The sequence below is a fragment of the Pteropus vampyrus genome, unplaced genomic scaffold, assembly GCF_000151845.1.
Source record: "Pteropus vampyrus isolate Shadow unplaced genomic scaffold, Pvam_2.0 Scaffold326, whole genome shotgun sequence".
In the NCBI taxonomy this organism is placed as follows: Eukaryota; Metazoa; Chordata; class Mammalia; order Chiroptera; family Pteropodidae; genus Pteropus; species Pteropus vampyrus.
Genome location: NW_011889107.1, coordinates 1,928,485 through 1,950,834, shown reverse-complemented (window position 1 = coordinate 1,950,834; position 22,350 = coordinate 1,928,485). Strand labels below are relative to the sequence as shown.

General features: G+C 42.1%; 2 pseudogenes; one reads left to right on the top strand and one right to left on the bottom strand.

The window, feature by feature from the left end:
• The first annotated feature begins 211 nt into the window (after positions 1–211).
• On the top strand, positions 212–330 carry LOC111730652 (annotated as a pseudogene).
• A 7,598-nt stretch (positions 331–7,928) lies between these two features.
• LOC105304063 lies at positions 7,929–22,315 on the bottom strand (annotated as a pseudogene).
• Between the last annotated feature and the right edge of the window lie 35 nt (positions 22,316–22,350).

The following is a 22,350-nucleotide window of genomic DNA, read 5'->3' as shown; positions in this document are numbered from 1 at the left end:
TATGCTTCACAGGTGTGAGCATGGTAAGGGCTTCAGCCTGAGTGTGGGTCTTTGAGTTCATCAGACAATTCACACAGGGGAGACGTTGTATGTGTGAAGAATGTCTTAAGAGCTTCCACAGAATTCATCTTGGAGTTCACACTGTAGAAAGGCCTTACAAATGTGATGAGTGGGCTATAGGTATCAGCCAGTTCAAAAATATTTGCAATCGGTCTACAGCCATGCTACCCTGAACAAGCCTGATCCTGTCTGATCTTGGAAGCTAAGCAGGGTCGGGCCTGGTTAGTACTTGGATGGGAGACCACCTAGGAAGACCAGGTACTGTAGGTTTAAAAAATAAGGGATGGTAAGCTGACAAGGTCCTTGCAATCTGTGAGGTCAACCAAGGGTTGCCTCGTCTAAAAAATAAAAAATTAATTAATTAAAAAAATATTTGCAATCATGAAAGTATCCATGTAGAAGAGAAACCCTATCAATAAGGAAAAGATGGCAAAGGTTATTGTCAAGCTGCAGATCTCTGAGTTCATCAAAGTCTACACAGGAGAGAAAGCATAGAAAGGGCTTCACTGGCCAGGCCACTCTTTTCCATTATATCCTCCATTCAGGAGAGAAAGCATATCAATTTGATAAGTTTAGTAAGAATTTTTCTTAGAGTGCAAAGCTTGGCATTCCTGAGAGTCCACAAGGGAGAGACTTCAAAATTTCACATTCATCAGAGAATCCACACAAGGGAAAATTTCTATTAATGAATGTGATACAGACTTTAGGTTAGAAAGGAAATATTCACCTCTAGGAGAATCTACACAGAAGAGAATCCTATATAACCAATGCAATAATAAGGATGTCAAAACTGTAAGTTACAGACATGCAGAAGAGTTATCTACTATAAATATGACAATTAAATATAGGAGAAAAAGTTTACCCCAAACCTTAAAACCCACAACAAAATTACACATAAGAAATAAACCAAACCAATAGCCTAAATGAAATTTAAATGAAAATGTTATTTGTCAAGTGTTTTAATGTTACAAGATGTAGAAGGAGTTACCTTAAGGTTCTGTTTGTGAAGAAGCAATAAAAGGAGTTGAAAAGAATGATCACCATGGGACGTCTTGGACCTATTATGAGACTAAAAAGCCTCATGAAGAGTTAGGTTCATACCACGACTTGTCCAACAGTATACGGTTCTGCCAAGAATGTAAGTGATCATGGACGTAGGTCCATAGTGCCACTTTTCCTGGGTGACGGTGTTTTTTTATGCGTTGTGTAAAACCTTGTTTTGAGATGTGTGAGAGTTTCTAATTTAACATCTTTTATATATGTATTCTTGTTTCTCAAAGTGTGGTTTGCAGACTACTTATGTCAGAATTACTCAATCTAAGTATTATTTACAATTACTAGAATGTAAATAATACTTTAGTATTTAGTGCACAGAAACTTCAGTGTACATAATTATTTGGGGGAGGAGAGCTTGTAAAAAATGCAGATGCCTGGGCCTTGTGCCATGTCTACTTAATCAGTCTGTGGGTGTGAGGACCAAGGATTTGCATTTGTAAAAGCTACTCCTTTTCCTGTGGGTGATTGTTGTGTATGCTAAAGTTGGAGAATTAACTGCTCTATGGGATGCTTGCATAAGGTTAAGAAAAAGAAAAAAAATCTTAGGTGGCACTTTTGCTAGTGTGCTGAGTCCACTGAATTGTAGCCAATAAATTGAAATAGGAAGTAAAGTTCAGGAGACTTGAAAATGCACATCAACTGGCCCAAGGAAATATTAGCAAATGCTATCTGATATCACCCGTGATATGAAATGGGTGATGATCACAACTAAAAACTAATGAGGACAAACCACCATAACCGGGCTTTCAAATGATGTTATTTCTAAAGCTTCAAACAAGCATTAAACTGGTTTGGCATGGTAATATTCAACTTGATAAAGGGCATCTGATATGAATCTGTTATATATGAAAAATAAAAAACAGATTGAGAAATTCCTATATTAGAGTAAGATAATGGTTAAATCATCCTTAGTGCAACAATGATTACATCAGAAACATCAGCATAAATTCAATCTGTCACAGAAATAATCTTTGCTGTCTCTAGCTTATTTACTGCAAATGGTCATATGGAATGGCAAAAACATGCAATTGATACCCTAATCTCAATCTGTATCACTGATTCCCAGATGTGGCTGGGCATCACAATCAACTCTATAGTTTGTTAAAAATATAGTTATCTTGGGTCCCACCCTAGGAGACTGTGATTCAGCATTTCTGTGAGAAGGACTGACTAAGCATCTGAGTTCCAGTTTGGGGAACTGCTGCTTTGTACGCCTTTTTAAAATAGAACCTGGGCTTCCTACAGGCTGGCTAATTCAGAATCTTGGTCATGGCAATCGCGATGGGACCTGGAACATCCTGTTAAGGTACTGATGCTTACAGAGTTTCCTGGGGTAGCAATTAAGGGAAGTAAAGGGACCAGACAAGAAGAGGACTTCTGCTTAGAGAATGGTCAGGCAATGACAAATGGAGTTGCTAAAGCAACCTCTGATCATCCTGCCTTAGGGCTAATGAATATGTTCCACAAGTACTCTTTAAAGAATGTAAAAATAATTGTGCACTAGTCAGCAGTTCCTCCCAGAAAAATGTTTCTGGGACTGGAACATTTTGCTCTACAAGTAAGACGGTGTCGGTACTGTGATAAATAAACCCCTGCTTTTTGACATGGTGCCACAGGAATGAGTGAACCAATAGGATCCAAGCACTCACTCTCAGTTTCTCTATGGAAAACTTAAGGTTTCAAAGACATTCAATAGATTTCAATAAGGAGCAGGTGTCTGCTTCTGAAAACAGGCCGAGGAGGGGCAAAGAGACCAGAAAGGTTGAGCAGTTGTCAAGGGCAGGGTTACTGTGGTGTCCATCTTTTTTGATGGCACTTTAAGACATTTAACACCTAGGCTTCCCTGAAACCAGCAAACAACTAAGGGTGACAAGCCATGGTCAAGAGAAGCCTCTTCACCAAGGGCTTTGCCAGCCACTTGTCTGGGACTAAAAGTGGAATATTTTGGGGGTGGGGAGAGAAAGAATTACTATTTTGTAGGGGCCATTGCACTCCAACAAATAAGCCCTTATTTTAATAATCTACCATTAAGCAACTAATTTGGTCAGTCCCCGTGGGTCAGTTATGAAGGAGGAGGGCATACCATTCCTCTTACCTTCCTCTGACTCTCCCAGCTAACTTGGGCCATCTGGAACCCTAAAGCGTACTTTCAGATTCGTCCATAAGCAGCTCAAGCAATTTATCAAGCCTTTCTTCCAACTTAAAATTTCCTCTTAAGTCGGAAATGGTTATTTTTGAAAACTTGGTTTGTGTTAAATCTTGTCAAATGAATGCCTAAGCCTTGGGATGGCTATTGGGTTTCGCTGAAGGAGTTACTTCTCTCTTCTCCCACTGTCCCTTAGTCACTTGTTACCCTCAAGTGGCTAAGACTGTCATCTTTACTTTTGATCTATTTCTCATCTGCCCTTTGCCCGCATACTGATCTTCAGAACTGGAAATGAGTGACATCTCTCAGACCAGGGCTGTCCTCCTTCTAAATTATCCTGAAGGAAGCGCTTCCTGGTAATCGTTGAGGAGCTTCTTGTGTTTGGTGCCTTCACCATCCAGAATTCCGATTGCAACTCTTTCTGTCAAACATCAAGGACAACCATGGCTTATGTCAAATACTCTCCGTGGAGGAAATAATAAATGAGCATTGAATAAGTTCTTTTCTTTCAATGGTATAAGTAGAGGAAAATAGTACCTAGAAAGTAGCCTTGGTAGTATCAGCTAGCTGGCCCTCTCTCCCAGCCTTTCAATCTCTCTCTCCATCAGTTCTGAATATAATTTTTAACACCTTTCTATATCTGGGACACGGAGCCAAGCTTTGCTTAATTTAGTCATATTGTTCTAGTTAAATGAATTGCAACTCTCAGAATGAATTTATATAATCCTGATATTCATTTCCTTCCAAATATTGTTAACCTTCTAGCCATAAAGTCCTTGGAGCCATTTTACTCACTTGCTTTTAAATTTTCCAGCGCTTCACTTACCCATTAAATTGACTTAAATTCAACCATAAATTGTCCTTGACAGTCTAATTGGATGGATATATTTAGTAAATGTTCCTGCATTCAGCCATTTATTCATTTAACATTCATTTAAAAAACATTCATTGAGTGCCGGTCCTGTGCCAAGCAATCTGATGTGTAAAGGCAGGTGTGCTCATTCCCCATCATGTGCCCCTCTAATGTGTACTGGAAATGCATATCGTCTCTGTGAGTTAGCCAAGATTGGCCAGCACTATATATGTCACTTGGAACATTCTGGAATTTCAATAAATGTTGTTATTTTGAGGAAATCGATGAGATCACTTAGAGCACAATTCCTTTTATTCATCTTTTATAAATAATTGGAACTCGGATTTCATGGACGGTGCTTATTAATAGCAGGATAAAGTATGGATGGCCTAGAAAATTATGTAGAGGTCTAGGACTTAAAGCAGTGACTAAAGACTCAAGGTCGCATATCAGGTATGGAATAAAGAAAATTGGGTATTTCAAGTAGAAAATTTGACAGAGACATTAAGATTATTTAGAAAGTGTGTGACAGCAGTCGATGCTATTAAGAAATTTAGTATTTCAGTCATGGAGTGAGCAGTGTACAAAGGGAAGGGAGAGTGTGGGAGGGTCTAAGAGCTATTTCTCTAGAAAATGATAGAAAACAAAGGAAATATTGGTGGTAGAAAATATAATATTAGTTCCAGCTGACTCCATAGTTTCTAAGAGAGAATGTTATGAAGCTGGAAAGGTCAGATTTGTTCCAAAGTTTCTGAATAGCACAGAAGCAATGAGCATGAGTTTTGAACCACCAGTCTAATATCAGGCTACTGACTTCCTCTCTTGGTGGCTGTATGACTTTACAGAAGCTACTTAACATCAATGACCACCACCCCCTGCCTTTCCAGTTCAGATTCTCTGGTATCCACAGTCCAGTAATTCTTCAACCTCATTCGGACCTCACAGGACCTGACACCCCCACTACTTTCCACTTGAACCCTGCTCACCTGTCTCCACTGTCCACCTGTCCCAGCATAGACTCCACAGTTCATCATTATAGATCTGTATAAACAACTTCAACACTCTCCCCGCTCTCCATCCATCACACTAATCTAGAACCACCCCTCCCCGCCAAACCCTTGATAAACCCAGCTCTGACTTTTCTGGGCTGTACTCAAGCAGCTGATCGCTGCTGGAGAAGGGCCACACGACTTTAACCCCTTGACTATTGGTAGATGTGTTCAATAAGCATCACTCAAGACATAACCAAACTTTATTTTTTGTCTCTTATCAGCCCTTTAATATTTATTTAGTGGAGTAAACCTCTTCTTTGGAAGAGACTCTGGCTACCCATAACTTTTCTTCTCTTAGGGAATAAACAGTTCTATAGCCACTTTAGGACCAGATATGACTCTGTTGAGTCTTCCCACCTTTCACAGGTGGAAACTGCTTCAGGCAGGAAGCTTGCCATGGGGAAAGGGCTTCCTCACTCTGCTCTCTTTTCTTCCTTGTTTCGTCCCCTATCACATAGTTTGGGACCTGCCAAAGTGTAAGGAGAGAGGAGAAAATAAAGTCGTATGCGAACTGATATTCTTGAAATCTGGTTTCAAGCTCTCTGGTGCAAGCTGGCACTCTTGTTGGGTCAAGTAGATGAATAAAGTCAGTGCTCTCAAGGGTGTTTTGATGGTTATTCAGAGGTTTTCCATCTCTGACGTATCTCTCTTTCAGTAAGCTTACCTCAGATGAATGCATCTCTATTCTAGATGGCTGCTTATTATTCCTTCCTCAGCCCTGGCTTCAAGTACCACTTCTCAGTCTCTGCCACAGTCTCCTCACCCTTCTAGATAGCCTACTTGGACAGGACCCAAGATAACACCATGCCAGTTCCCTCTCGAGCTTCTCGCCCACAGGAAACATTTGTATCCTCTTGCCATGGCACATTCCAGGAATGAGACCTGTCCCAGTATAGCAAAATGCCCTGACCAATGCAGTCCGACAGCCCTCCTCTGGCCCTGCAGACTTCCACGTCCGCAGCCTGCCGTAGCTTTCCCAGGCTTGTCCAAGCCTCTTTGCTCCCAGCTCAGGGAACACAATTCAAAGCTATCCTGGCGGGAGCTTTGTAGAAGGAGGAATCTCAGCCTGGCATCAGCGACATGTCTCCAAAGAAGTCCCTTCACTAGTCTCTTCCTCTCACTCTTGAGCTCCTTGGTTTGGTGGAGGGTTCGAGGAGTTCTGGAAGAGGTTCTTAAACCATTTATTTTGTAGCTCCTCAAAGGGTCATTTGGCCTCTCACTGTGGCATTCCACATCTGTTGCTTTCACATCTATTGTATCTCATTGCTAAGTCAAAACTTCATTTCGAACAACTTGTTGCACTTTAAGGAGTACTCAGGAATACTGATACCACTACAGTTCACTAATTTGCATGCTGCCTGCTTTCCAAGACAACAGGAAAGTCAGGGCAATGGTGTCTGAAATTGCAGAGCCTGGGATCAAATCCTCTCTCTGCCCACTTTGCAGTTGGGTAACTTAGGCAAGTTAGCTAACTTCTCCATGCCTCATTTCCTCATCTGAAGAATAGGCTCAAAATGCTTATTACCTCACAGGGTTGTTATGAGGATTAAATGAGTTGACACCAACAAAGTCCTTAGACAGTACCTGGAATCTAGTAAGCACTCAATTAAGTGTGGCTGTTATTACTTTCCATAAACCAGCTGCAGCTCACCCAACTCCCATTTGATGATTTTGCCTCATGTTTTATTGAAAGAATAAGGCAACCAGAAAAGGAACCCTCTTCTTGCTACCAAATCTACCAGTGCGCCTGCATTTGTACTAATATTTTTCTTTCCTCTGCCTGTTAAAAATATCTTTACCAACTCCACCAAACCTGGGCTCAAGAGCCCACTCAGTTTACCTTCAAGAACTTCTTTGACTTCCCCTCTTCCCAGTATCGTTTTCTGCCTGACAGCGAGCAGATATTTTTTTAAAACAAGAGTCAAAAATAAAAAATAAAAAAAGGCAAACCCTTCCTCAACCCCACATCCCATTGAAGGATGGAATGCAGAAGAGAGTCCACATCTCCCATGTGAGTTGCTGAGAGTGAAAAAAAAAATTCTAATAAATGATGTCAAGTCCTAACCACAGCACCTAGCTTACAGCACCCGTAAATGTTAGCCGTTTTTATTGTTGTTGCTATTATTATTGTAAATTTTCATTTCCATGCTTGCTGCCAGAGTGGAATCTCGTAAAGATATTTTAAGCAACAAATAGGGATCCAAATTTAAGATACAATTCACATAACTTACTTGAAGGGAAAAAAGGATCCTTAATATAGCCTGTTCCCAATTGATCAATCAGACACCATCCTCCCCTGCCTGCCAGCTGGCAAGTTTTAATGATCACACTCTCTTTCTCTTAATATTTTTTTCATCACTGTGTCTGTATATAAAAAGATTATGTTTTAAGCATTTCAGAAACAGCTTTGTTCTTCAGTAATTTTAGAATGTAGAACTTTGTTCCCCTCCACACACAGAACCACTACACCCCTACTCACAGCCCACCCCAGTCCAGAGTTCTTGGTGACGCTTTTCTTTGTTCTTGGCTGTGCCACTTTGGACTTAGATTAGCTGAGCTCTTTGAGAGTGCAGAGAAGACAGGCAGGCCTCAGAAAACATTTTCTCATTTTATTTCTTTTTTATTTTCTTGTTTTACAATCTAAAAGTGAATATTTAAAAACAAAAAAGATATTTAGTTCCCCTACCCCTCACCACTAAAAGCCCAGTCTCAGATCAGTTTTTGTGTTGCAAGATTGTCACGCCCAATATTGTCTCCTCCATCATGGCAAAAGGCTGTCTCCCTCACTCTTGGCTGTGGCCTGATAATGCTGGTACTCTGCCTTCAGCTCCATGTGTTTTTATGGGACCCTTTTACATTTTGAACACCTATTTCCTGTAAGATTCCCTTCAGGTACACAACAGGTTGCATAGTGATGCCAACCAAGTCTTTCATGTCATAATACTGGTATTTCTCAAAGGCAGGAAATAACAAGGCTAACACCTGATCTTTGTCAGCCTGCACGCTCCTTCCATCCTCCTCTTTCCCCTCATATTCAGTGGTGCACTGATGATTAGCGACAGGTTCGTAACTGGTTGTAACCACCTTACCCGGTGTCTGTACGGTTCTGGCAGGTTTGGAGGACGCTCTATTTGCATCCCTTCAGTCTCATGTGGTTTTTCACTTGCAGCAGGTCTGCCTTCCAGCGGCTGTGCCACTGTTCCTTCCGGGGAGAGCTATCTGGTGCACCCTCAGACAACGCAGTGAGGATCTGCCCTTTGACCCTCTGCAAGAGAAACCAACGCTCCCTGGGTGCGTGAACTGCGGTAGGTTGTCCAGCAGTATCCTGAATGCTCTGGAGTTGGATGGCCTGAGTTCAAACCCAGGCTCTGCCACTTACTGATTGTGTGGCCTTTGGGGTGGGGGTGGGGACTCTTCACCTCTCCACGGCTACTCTTCTTCATTGGTAAAATGAAAATAATAATAGTACCTACCTTTATGAGGTTGATATGAGAATTAACTGAGTTAGTAAAGTGCCTGACATATAGTAAGGACTAAGTAAAATCCACTAGAATGCCAGTTCCATAATGGTAAGGGATTTTGTCTGTTGTGTTTATGCTATATTACCTACGCATAGAACAGTGCCTGGCACCAAATAGTGATTTAAAAATATTTCTTGAATATGTAGAAAAAAATTCCTATAAAACATATTATGAGTATGCTGAAATAAAAATACTCATAATAAAAAAAATTTGGAAACATTCTAAATGTCTAACAATATAGAAATGAATAATCAATAGCAGAATGAACAAAAAGGGAATATTGTGAAATTCCAGAAACCAAGGATTAAGAAAAAAATACTAAAAGCATTCACAAAGAAAACAGATTCCCTATCAATGGAATATACATTATGTCGACTTCAGACTTTCCATCTGCAACAATGATTGCAAAAATACAGTGAAGCAATAGCTTCCAATTTCTGAGAAAAAATAATGTTGATCCTAAAGCTCTAAACTCAACCAAACTCTCATTCTAGTATGAAGGCAAAAATATACATTTGTACTCACAGACCCTCCCTTAACAAATTTCTAAGGGATAAAAAAGAAAATTAATTTGGAGAAAGAAGCCAAATACCAAAAACAATAATAAACAAAAAATGAGTAAAATTTATTGGTAAGTTCAAATTCCTGCTGATTAAAAGATATTTCAGAATATTTAGAATAATAATATAGAACTGACACCCTAGATGCTCTTCAGTTCTCACTTTCTCTTTCTCAGTGACCTTGGAAGCTGTGCGCCCCTCAGGAGATAAGTATAAGATGTCCCTACATCACTGCTTGGAGGACAAAAGCCCAAGACAGTGGCCTGACTCATTGAAATAGGACATGAATGATAAGTCAGACTTTGTTATATTGAGCTGCCGAGATTTTAGGGCTTGCTATACAAGCATAACCTGCCTATTCTGACAATTATGCCTCTCTACCTACAGGCTCTACTGTTGGAGGGCCTCAGGGCAGGTGCTGGAGGCGGGTGACAAAGAGACATGGGACCAGGATAGGTATGTTGGGAATGAGATTCAGAGAATACTCTAGGTCGAAGGGGTGGCTGTGGCTTCTGTCATTACATCCATGTCTCCTTATATTCCCATCCCATTTCCCAATGTAGTCATTTAATTGAAGCAGCACAACACCAGGTGCCAGGAATCCTGGTCCTGGTATGATTATTCCCAGGCTGTGTGGCCCTGGGCAAGTGTCTACCCCTATCTGGGCATAGTTTCCCTTTCCTTAAAATGGAGGTAACATCCCTGCCCTGTGAACTTCTAATGAGACAGTGAGAAAGTTGTGGGAGCTTCTAATGCAATGATTTGGGGGAGGCTCTAAGCTCTCTTTGACCCCTTCTTCTGCTTTGAGACCTTCTCCCCCATGCCTCATACCCCAGGCCTGAATCTGAGCGTGATTATTGCTTGGTGACCAGGTCAGTATTGGCGTTTCCTTCATGTTCGGTATCTTTCCTGGGCATATGCAGTGGGCTTTTTCATGGTGGGGAGATTAGGGACTTATTGCAGCTTTTGATAATGGCTAGAGATGGGTAGAAGGTACCTTTCAAGGCTCCTTACAGGATGATAGAGAACAGTCGCTTCCATTGCCTATATCTAGGGTGAGCCCTAATGATCGGAGGGATCTCACAGGTATCTTCCAAGTCAAAATGCTGTAGAATTTTGGACTGTCTTTTAATGGAATCTGAGTCATAATGGAATCAAGCAAAGAAAGAATGCAGAACACTGAACCCATCATACAGACCCTCATTTCTCAGCTGAAAGCCATGCAGAAGAAGCTGCCCTGTCTCATTCCTGCTCAACCTCCTCTTCATCATACTTCTCCTGGTGGCCCGGCTCAGCTTCCGGCTCCCTCCCTTTCCCCTGTCCTGCCTCTTGTCCCTATTACTTCCATGTCTCTTCACCCTGTGCCAGCCTTAGTCACCGGTTACTCAGACCAACCTGGTCCTCCTCCTACCTCATGCCCAGATCGTCTCCCTCCTCTTACCAGTTTTGCCCCTTCCCACCTTGCTACCTGGGTCACCTCAACCCTTGCCTATGCCCCTGCTCCTCCTACCACCTGCTTTCCTCCTCTCCCTCTCCCTTCCATTCGCCGCCCCTTTCGACTTGCTCCCCTCTTCTCCCACACCCCTCCCTTTACCCCTGATTCTCCTTCTCACCCTGCTTCTTCCCCCACCTGCCAGGGCCTTGGGCACAGATAAGCCTGCCGTGCTCCTGCTAGGACATCTGCCCCAACCAGCCCTCACTAGGCATGATGATTACTACACTCCATTGTCGGAACCTTGTGTCCCTACCAGTGGGACACCTGGCCTATCCCAGAACTCCTGAGACTGTAGTACCCAAGATCCTGGTGACCCGGTGGACATGGGGGACACTGGATGATGACCAGCAGTCATACGACCTGGAGGGGCACCTCCCTCAGGTAAGGGCTTCTTTTCCAAGATAGTGTTCTCAGCCACCCCCACCCCATGTCTTGGTTATCTTGCACCTGAATTTAGCATATGCCGCTATTCCCAATCCTTATGGCAAATATAAATGGAGATCTTACTTTTACATAAGAGACTCCACAAGGAGTAAAGCATAGGAAAAATTGAATTCCGATTATCCCTATTTGTCTCAACACTTAAGTCATGGACACTGGTGCACACACACAGACGCACACCACCCTGCACCAGCATTCCTGGTCACCATAACCCTGTGCAGATATCAGCACAGAAGTACGAGGCAGCTTTGGCCTGATCATGTGATTGAAATGCTCCTGAGACGTTCTGTTTTCCCGGCCCTTTTATACAATACAAAACACTTGGGATCTCTCAGTTTGTTTCTATATCATATACAGTTGAGGTCCATTTGGCCATAGGATACATTTATCTTGGAATGGGGAAACTTTTTTTTTTTTAACCTCAGGAGCAGAGGACTAAGTTAATACGTCTCCTTTGTTCATAACATGCTTTATCATGGGCCTGTACAAGACCCCTCTCTTATTTTATTTACTTTTATTTACTTTTATGCCCATTATTTCTACTCCCCTCATAAAAATCCTCTCAAAATATTTTGATATGTATGTGTATGCATTCTTGCAAAATACGTGGTGGTATTTTGTTTGCTTTTTTTAAAAAAAATTCAGACATATCATGTGCTAGATTTCATTCTGTTTACTACCTTTTCATTCAGCACTCTATTTTTAAGATTTATCTATGTGTATGTGTGTCATCTGTGCTTCTAACTACTCGCTGTACCCTGCTCAGTGTCTCCTCCATATGATACACATCCATTTTTCCAGTGACACATGGACACCTAGATTTACTCTCTCTACCATGGCAGACAATTCTGAACTGACCATCCCTATACACTCCCTCTTTTGATACCATGTGGTAGTTCTCTGGGATAGTGCCCAGCACCGGGAGCGCTGAATTAAAAGGTGCTTCAGTTGAATCTTCCATCATTCGTGTACAAGTGTTCTTGTTGGGATGAGTTGTTCATTATATATATTCATAAGTCAAGTTCGGTAAGCTCCCTCTAGGCCATTGATATGCCTAAGACCTAGGAAATGTAATAATTTTATCAAACCTATAAGATATCTTTTAGTTTTGTCGAGGTCAAGACTTTTATAACAAGCTTAAATTTTAAAAATATTCCTGGATCTCAGTAGATGTTCTTTATAAATCTCTGGAGCTTTGAGACAAGTACAACACATATGAATCAAGACTTTAGACTCTCTTCTCAACTGCCAGCACCAGCAAACATTAGCTAATGGATCAATGCTCATTGTCAAACTTTATTTATAAAGGAGCTGCCTGCCAGTCTACTTCTACAACTTCTTTACATCTTGTTCTTATAATTATTAGAATTACTAATCACAAATCTTACTGTTATATGTCAATCCATAATGCCTCACAATTTCAAAAGCGGTCAGGTTCTTCAGCAAGTTTTTTTTTTTCTTTAAGCAGATTGATCCTCCTGCATCCCTTAGTCCTGCCTGGTTGGTTGGTCTTTCTTGAAGGGGATCTGCCTTTGTAATTGTCCCGTTGCACGACTTGGGCCTATGGCAAAACCATGGAAGATGCAAGATTAGCGATGGCTGAGCTAGAGAAAAATGCAGGGGTCTACCCTCTGAGACATCGTGACTTGAGTTGCCTGAGTAACTTTCTTGCAGGTGCACCATCTCATCTGTATCCCAGGAATAATCCAAAATAATTCTCTATGACCACCGAGGCTTTCTCACTCAGAGAATCCACATCCTTCAGGAAGACAGTTTTCCAATGTTCCTATCAAAACTGACCCTCTCAAATGGCCCTTGCCCTGGAATTTACAAGGGACCAGGGTTTGGAAGGGTATTCTAGATCATAGGCATCTGATTTACAGATGCTATTTTAAAAATAGATATTACTGAGGTATATTTTACATAAAATAAAATGCCTCCATTTTAGGGGTACAGTTTAATGCATTTTGATAAATGTATATACACATGTAACCGCTACAACAATCCAGGTCTGTAATATTTCCATCATTCCTTTGTGCTCCTTTGCAGTCAATACCACCTACCCCAAATCCCTGGGCAAAACTCATTGACATTTTGTCCCTATAGATTAGTTTTATATGTTCTAGAATTTTCTATAACAGTACTTACCCTTTTGTGCCTGGTTTCTTTCATTCAGCATGCTGTTTTTGCGATCTATGTTGTTGCCTATATCCATAGTTCATTCTATTTACTTCTGAGTGGTACCCCATTATACATATATACCACAAATCATTTTTTCCATCGTGCCTGTTGCTAGATGTGACAATTATCAACTTGTTGCCTTTCAAACTCCAAATTTATTACCTTTCGTTACCTACTCTGTGTCAAAGTGCGATAGCCCCTTTTAAGTATTTCTACTTTGCAGAGAGAACAGTATTGAGCTTCGTCAGTAGATGGCGCTGGAGGGACACTGCAGGTGAAGAAACTTCTTTTCCGGGTCCAGTGTACTTCGCTTCTCTTCTGCAGATAGCACTGCCTTCAAAGACACAGGCATGTGGACATCCACTAGCATTCTGCCCCCACTGTGCATCCGGAGCACACAATGCCTGTAAGATCACAGCCCCAGGTCTAGCCCAGTGCCCACCTCGCTCTCATTGTGGACTCTGCCCACGTCAGGCTTGCACCGACTCTGTTGGTGAGCAGGCTCCTGGCACTCTGTCTTTAGCTGGACGTATGTTTTTATTTCTCCTGATAAACACTTAGGAGTGAAATTGCTATGTCATGTGGTCAGTGTGTAAGAAATTTATAAGAAATTGCCAAACTGTTTAACAAAGTGGTTGTACCATTTTATATTTTCATCAAAAATTCTGCTCCATATCACCACCAACTCTTGATATTGCCAGTCCTTAATTCTAGTGGGTATGCGGTTCCCTGATGAACATGGGTGATGAGTATCTCTTATTGGCAATTTGTGTATCATCTTTAGTGACACGTCTGTTCAAATCTTGTGCCCATTTTCACTTGAGTTGTCTTATTTATTAAGTTATCATCTTATTATGAGTCTTAATGCTGTCTTTCAAAGAGAAGAAATTTTAATTTTGATAAAATCTAATTTATCTCTTTATTTTATTTTAGGGTTAGTGCTTTTTATTGAGGTATAATTGACATATAACATTATATTAGTTTCAGGTGTACAATATTTGATTCAGTATTTGTATCCACTGTGAAATGATCACCACAATAAGTCTGGTTACCATCCATCACCATATATAGTTAGAAAAAATATCTTTTTTCTTGCAATGAAGATTTTTAAGATTTATTCTTAGCAACTTGCAGATATGCAATATAGCATTATTAACAATAGTCACCATGCTGCACATTATTTCCCTATGACTATTTTATAACTGGAAGTTTTGGCCCCTTTTGCCCATTTCGCCCACTCTTCTGGCAACCACCAATCCGTTCTCTGTATCTATGAGCTTGGCTTTTGTGTTTTGTTTGTTTTGTTTTTTAGATTCTACATATAAGTGAGATCATATGGTATTTGTCTTTCTGACTTATTTCACTTAGCATAATGTCCTCAAGTGTCATCTGTGTTGTCACAAATGGCAAGTTTTCATTTTTTTTTTATATTAAACTGTCTCATCCGAAAACAGGGAATGTCTCTTCATTTATTCAGATCACCAACGCTGTTATTAATGTGAAGATTCTTTCTACAGAGATCTTATTGTACATATCATATATCACCTCTTTATCCCTTCATCGGTCAATGAACACTTAGCTCACTTCCACATCTTGGCTATTATAAATAATGTTGCAATGAACATTTTTGAATTTTTGAATTAGTGTTTTTATTTTCCTTGGATAAATACCCAGAATTGGAATTGCTGGGTCATATGGTAGTTCTATTTTTAATTTTTGAAGATCCTCCATACTGTTTTCCATAGTAGCTGCACCAATTTACATTCCCACAAACAGTGCACAGGGTCTGCATATAATTGGACCAGGTAATGTCAAGTTGATCTCTGTACTGGCTTCACCAACTATATCTCCATGTCCCTGTCATCATTTAGCATTATCCAGTTTTCTAATTTTGGCGGTCTATTATAGGTATAAAGTGATATCTCATTATTATTTTAATTTGCATTTCTGATTATAGTAATTCTGAAGTTACTTTCATATGCTTATTAGCTTTTGCAGTTTGCTTGTTCATTTCCTTTGACCAGTTTTCCATTGAAGTTGCTGTCTTTTTATTGCTGATTTGCAAGACTTCCTTGTATGTTCTAGCTATTAATGCCATTTTTTGACATTGCAAATTACTATTCTGTAATGTTTATTAACTTTTGTCCATGATGTCATTCATTAAATAGAAATTCTTACTTTTAATGTAATCACAACATAGTTTTTTTAATGTAGGATTTGTGCTTTTGAAATTTTAAAAGTTCTTCCATGACTTTAGTTCACAAAAATATTTCTTACATTTTCTTTTATTAATTTTACATTTTACCTTTCAATTTTGGATCTATTAAACCATCTAGGACTTACTTTAGTATCTTGGTTTAGGTAGGGATTTTTTTGTCCAGCTAGTGATCCAGTTTTCCTAATACATATTTTAAACAGTTCTTTTCCCTTATTGTTTTAAGGTGCCCTCTTTGTCATATATTAATTTCTCAGCTATATATGTGTCGATCTTTGAGTCTGCTCTTTTTTTCTTTAAACAGAAGTCGATTTAACCATTCATGGACTTATATTATTGCATATAAGTTGTAGAGTAAGTTTAGTAGAAGAAGTAGTTCTTAACATACCAACTGAAAATTTTATTTATGTTACATCGAGTTTATAGATTAGTTTGGGGAAAGTTAATATCTTTACATTAAGCTGTCTCATTCAAGAACAGGGAATGTCTCTTCATTTATTCAGTTACCAACTCTGTTATTAATGTGAACATTCTCTCCATGGAGACCTATGTGTTCTTAAATAATCCCTACTTAATAATGTAAATCGCTATTGTGGATATCACCTGCTTATTTATTGATTATTGCTGTTATAGAAAAATGCAATTGATTTTTGTAAGGTGATCTTTTATCCAGCAACCTTGCTGAATGCTCTTATTAGTTCTAATAATTTATTCTTTTTTTTAATTAGATAGTAATCAAATTATCTATAAATGATAATTTTATCTCTTCTCTTTCAATGCTCACACTTCTTCTTTTTCCCTTTAAGGCACTGTACAGGATTCCTACAACTATGTTAAATGGTAGCAATGATAGTGGACCTCTTTGTGTTGATCTTAATCTTAAAGAGAGTGTGTCTAAAGTGTTCCATTAACATAATATTTGCTGTAGGTTTTTTGATATATGACTTTATCAAATTAATAGTTACCTTGACTTTACTAAGAGTTTTTATTATGAATAAGACTAAACCTTATAAAATGCCTTTTCTACATTAGGATAATTATGATTTTTCTCCTTTAGCCTATTACTGTGGTGAATTACAGTGATGAATTTTTCTGATAATAATGAACCATCCTTGCATTCCTGAGATAAATATCATTTGATTATCATTTATTATTTTTTAATACACTGATGGATTTCATAGTTTGTATTTAGGATTTTTGCATCTGCTAAATTCTATCTTCTTAGCATTTACTGTAGATTTTAGAATAGATACTTAAGGATACTTAGTTCATACTGACATTTTTTAATTTCACAAATTAAACATTGTAGTTTTATAATATAAGTATGTTACTATTCACTAATTTTAAGAACCTATTTCTTTGATCACTTTTTTTTCTTGTATCTCAGCCCTTCCATCTGGGATCATTTTCCTTAATAACAGCAAAAGCATTTACTGTGTGCCAGGCACTGTTCTGAGCACTTTAAACATAGTCTCATTTTAATCCCCCAATAATCCTATGGGGTACAGACTATATTCCTTCTGTCTAAAGAACGTCCTTTAGGATTTCTTTCTCTGGATCCGTTTTTGTCGTTTGTCCATTTTTGGAAATAATTTTGCTGGCTAGACACACAGAAATCCTTAAACTCGTGAGAGTGTATGGGATGTCTCGGGGAGAGAGCATAAGCAGAAAAGAAGTAAAAGACAGAAACTTGGACAGCATCAGAGCTCGTATATTGGTCTCATGAGCCTTCTTTCAAGAGATGGTGCCTACTAAGGGCCAGAGCCAAAGCAGTGGAGGTCACTTGAAAGGTTCTTGAGTTAGAAAATGCCAGCCTTTCCCTAGCAAGCAAGTGCTGTGACTTCTACTTTTCCTTTATCTATTTTTTATACCCCTAGACTCAGTCCTAGGAGGACAATGGCACTGCCCAGAAGTGAGTAAATGTTAACATATCTTTCTGTCCCTTCCTGAAGCAGGAGTGCTCCAGGAGTCAATGATTAATGTAGTTCACAGCACTGGAGGTCTACTTGCTATGTTTATTGCTTGTATCACATGTGGCTTAAATAAACAAGAGTGCCCCAGCCATATGCCGGAGCAGAGCTGCTGGACCCAAGAGCTCAGAAAGAAGTGAACAGTAGATTGTAAGCCTTTGCTCCCTCTATGTGGCTCTGGGGATCCCTTGTGGAGTCTGTGGGAATAGAAGCTTTTAGGGCCTGTAAGCAGGGACCGTGGGAGGCAGAGCCTGGAAGTTGCCTGGACCAGTCATTCCATGGCCCTAGACATCACGGTGGCAACAGAGTTCCCAAACAAGAGTCAGAGGCCCAGGTCACATTTTTCCCAGGCCTTTTTCTGAGATATATTGCTCTCTCTTGCCTCTCAGCCAAGGCATCCTCTTCCTCTTTGTTTCAGTCACATGACACCTTGTTTTCTCTCTCCTAGAATTAAGAACCATCTTCAGAAAGCAACACATGAGACCATTTTCAAACTGACTTTAATCATTTTTTGCTGCCCAAATACTGTACATGCAGAAGCCATGTGAAGAATTTTCTCCTCAAGGGAATTGGCAAGAATGTTGTACAGAACAGCCGGCAAGTCCTTCCCAGCCATCCACCTGCCACCCAGGAGCCACAACCAGTTTGGAAAGATGCTGCACATAGAAAACGTATAGAGCACAGATATAAAAGGCTAATTGCTTCTTATCTAAACAGTGTGCTTGTCAGTCCCTATCAGCTATCTCTTTCTTTGCAGGATGCATTTGGAAATTCTAAAAAAGGGGTCCCTGCCTCCCGTGAATTTACATTTTAAAGGAGTGGATAGAAAAATCAGGCCAGCTTTTCCTAAGGAAGCAGCCACTCTGCTTGCTGAGATGTCATCTCGGTAAAAGACATTCTGGAGAGAGGAATGAAGAAGCGAAATACATGGAAGGGAAATAAATTCTCTCTCTCTTTCCATCAGCGAGCATTTCCTTTAAAATCCTCAGATGTTCAACTCTCTCATGGATGTCATTCTAGAAGCTGAAATGAGGACTGACCTAGCCTCATCTGCTGGTGGGGATACTGACCTTCACAGGATGCAGCTGAGGTTGTGACATCACATCAGCACCTTGAAAACTGTCCATTGTAGATACCCCTTAATTATTTTCATCATTACATAAGAATAAAAGAGAGAGAGAGAGCGAGCAAACCACAAAGAGGTGGAATCAGTCTGTTAGGATTCCCCGAGTTCTTGTCAGAAGTAGCATCTGAGTATGGATGGATGAGGACCTGAACCCAGCTTTGGCACCTGGGGCTGGAAGAAACCAGCCTGTGAAACCAGGTGCCACATGCACCAGGCTTGCAACCCTCATCAGCTCCAGGTCAGACTTTTAAAACCTGAAGGGAACCATGGAGCAACTAGCAAATGCTCTGATTTTGCAGATGAGAAAGCTGAGGCCCAGAAAAGTGAGGAGTCTTGCACATGGTCACAGTTTCTGGCAAACTTTATGGAACAGCCTTTGATGCTCTGTAGCCAGCTGTTCAGGCCACTGGCCAATGGGGCGGATGCTCTGTTGCCCCAGGAATTCCCAGGGCTCATTTCTGTCAGACAAGCTCTCTGGAATCCAGTCCCAGGGACCCTTCCTGGCATTGGCATGAACTTGGGAAGCCCAAGGCCCTTGTCCTTACTGGCCAACTTTCCAACCAAAGCGCTGGAAGTTGCCAAAGCATTCATGCTTTCCAACGAGGACTCACCCCCAGCCAGTCTAGGCCCCTGAGAGGATGCAAGTTTCTCTCTCCTGTGTGGTTTCCCTCACAGGCACAGCCATGCTGGGCCCACAAAAGCCCAAGCTCAGGGTTGGGGGAAGGGGGAGTTGCTTTGCTACATGGAAAGATTAAGCCCTTTGTCAGAGAACAAGGTCCCATCATCAGGCAGGCCAACAAAGTTAGTGCCTAAGGAGGCCAAGTTGCTCTCTTTGGCATCACTGACATTGCTCTGAGATGCTCAGGCACTCTTTCAAAATAACCCTTTCCCAGCCAGACCGGGATAATCCAGCCCCCATTAGGCCTCACCTGATCAGGTGGGGCTCCCCTGCCCTTCATTCACGATCTTTTTGTTTTGCCCCCATCTCTTCTGACCTGAGTGAAAGCAGACTTGAGGGAGAAGGCAGGGGACAACGTGTCCACATTCTCATCTCCTCCCTGATCCTCCAGTGAAAGATCATCCAGTATAGGAAGCAGCATTTTTAAGACCCTCTTTTACGTGTTGGGATGTTGGAGAAGAAAACGTCGAGGAGAGGAAGAGAAAGGTAGGGGTCTGCAGGACAGCGGGCCTCTTCTTTTCCATCTCCTTGCAGCCACTGGAGAAACACTGCTGGACAACCCCCCGGCCCTAAACGTCACACCATCTCTCTGAACTCAGGGGGAGGACACCTCATTACAATATCAAGCAAAGGCAGCAATTTCTTGCAGAATTTGCACAGTGCAGGAAGCAATCAGAGAAACAGAAGAGCAGCCTTACTGAAGCCCTGCTGCTTTCTGGGCCAAGGAAGATGGGGAGTCGGAGGTATTGGGAGCTCTGGAGCCCCAGGGAAGGAGTGCAGGTCTCCTGGGCAGCAGGGCACGGAGCAAGAGCCTTGGTTGGGTGTCAGGGCTCCTGGTAACGCAGTCTAAGGTTGTGCTACATTTCATTTCCAAAGAAGTACCCTTGGAGGGTTCTATTGTCTTTAAAAGGGGGTGGGGGAGGCTTATGCTCTCCTCAAGGCTGGCAGTAAAGAGCTCAGGTATGCTTGCCCTGGCGGGTGTCATGCCCTGGGGAGAACTGGCTTGACCTCGGTGTCTAACCGGCAGTGGTCCCAGGAGTGATGAGCTGCATGGGCGCCCACTCTCTGGAGCTTCTAGGTTCTGCCTCAGCCAATCCTGGCAACGCATAGCAAGAGCCTCCTAAGTGCTCCTTTCCTAAGAGAGCTGGGTGGTGGAAGAGACTGGATGGGGAGTAGTTTTGGAGATGGTTCTCCCCTGAAGGATCAATCCCCCGTGTCAAACCAAGATTTGGCCCATTTAGTTGAGCCTGATTCATACCCAAGGCCCATCGTAGGCTTCCCTGTAGGGAAAGAGTCTATGAAAGAAGTGGAACAGATTGAACAGAGCCGAAATGTGAAGACAGATGCTCTGAATCATTCGCTACGGTTCCTGCCCACAGCCCAGCATCGCTGCAGGGCCATTTCTGTCTCTGTCACATCTTCCACGAATCCTGCCTGAGCAGAGGAAGATGAAATGACAGAGATCCCCAGCCTGTAGTCACCTGGGTTTCACCTGGGGCAAGAACCCATATTGGAGTCAAGATACTGTACCGGGCACTGAGTGGTCTCAGGTGAGGGAGCATTCTTAGAGGATCATGTTCCTTCCTTCCCCACCATCCTCTCTTCAAAGGACAGATGCTACTCCCACCCCAGCCCCTGCCCAGGGAAGGCTAGGAGTCTCACTTGAACTCCCTCCTCTCCGGGGACAGGCTAGCTCCGGAGTAGCTTCTCAGACAAGCTCCTACATCCTGGAAGCTGAGAAACAAACCCTAAATCCAGCCAGTCACCATCACACGCAGCAGCCTCATGCAACTTCACCCGCATGGGGGAAAATCCAGGTAAGGGTTAGTCACTTATTTGGTGTAAAGGGTTAAAAAGAATAATTCCCAAGGTCAACTTGGGGGCGGGAGATTACTTCCCATGAAGTGGAAGTGGGAGTGGCCCAACTCCTGGGCAGTTTTGGCAGCTGAGGACTGCAGGCAGCTCAGCCCCTTACCAACACGTCAGGCCCTGCCTCTGGCTGGAACTTGCCCTGTGCTAACCTACCTTCTGGCAGAGGCAAGGGGAACCGGCCTCCAGCTACCCAGCAGCAGCCGCTCTGCTGGCAGCTCCTACTTTCCCTTGTGACCTTTCTGGGTCCCTGGAGGAATGAGAGTGATCTCCTTCAGTGACACCCCCCATTCCCTGGGGGTGACTGCATGGTCTGAGGATCACCACTCAATGCTACATCAACAGATATCTACACTACCACAAATAATCCTACCACCCCAAGGTGCATTTCCACACCATCCTGAGGGTGACTTCTGTCAAGGTGAATACATCACAGACAGGACATAAAAATACCCTTCTTCAAGTGAGTTTCCTCCCTCTCCCCACCCACCCTAGGATCAAAGAGTACAGAGCCCTTTGCTTCATTTTAGAAGCATGAGAAAAGCATGCATTACTCAGTCCCGGCAATGGGAGAGTTTCTGCCATTTCTGTCAGACAAGACCCAGCTGCCTCCTCCCTCTCTTCTACGCACACGACAGTTCTGGTCTGTGATACACGTTTGGAGGCTCCAGCAGGAGATGGGAGCCCAGGAGCTCACTGTGTTTGTCTCTTTACTGCCCATATTACCCACTCGTTGTCTGTGGTCAGAACTGATGGGGTCTTGGCTTCTTCTCCATATTTCTTGGGCGAGAGGGTACTGGTCTCTGGCTTCAGCTGAATGTGGATCCCGCCAGAAAAGGAGGCCTTTTGGCAACAATAGCTGTATCTCCAGAGAGCCTCCACCTACACCCCTCCCTTGGAATCCACTTCCATGCCCATCCAGCTTTGGTTACAGATGGTGCCCAAGCGCTCAGGCCTGGAGACCTCTCCACCGCTCCCCTGGGTCGCTCCCCCACCTGGTGTATGTGGTTGGTTAGTCACTGCAGCATTGGGGGTGATGTCTGGGGAAGAGGCAGAGAGAGCCTGCCCCATACCTTGACCCCTCCAGCCATCTCTTTCTTCCCCACCAGACATGGACCCAAGGTCT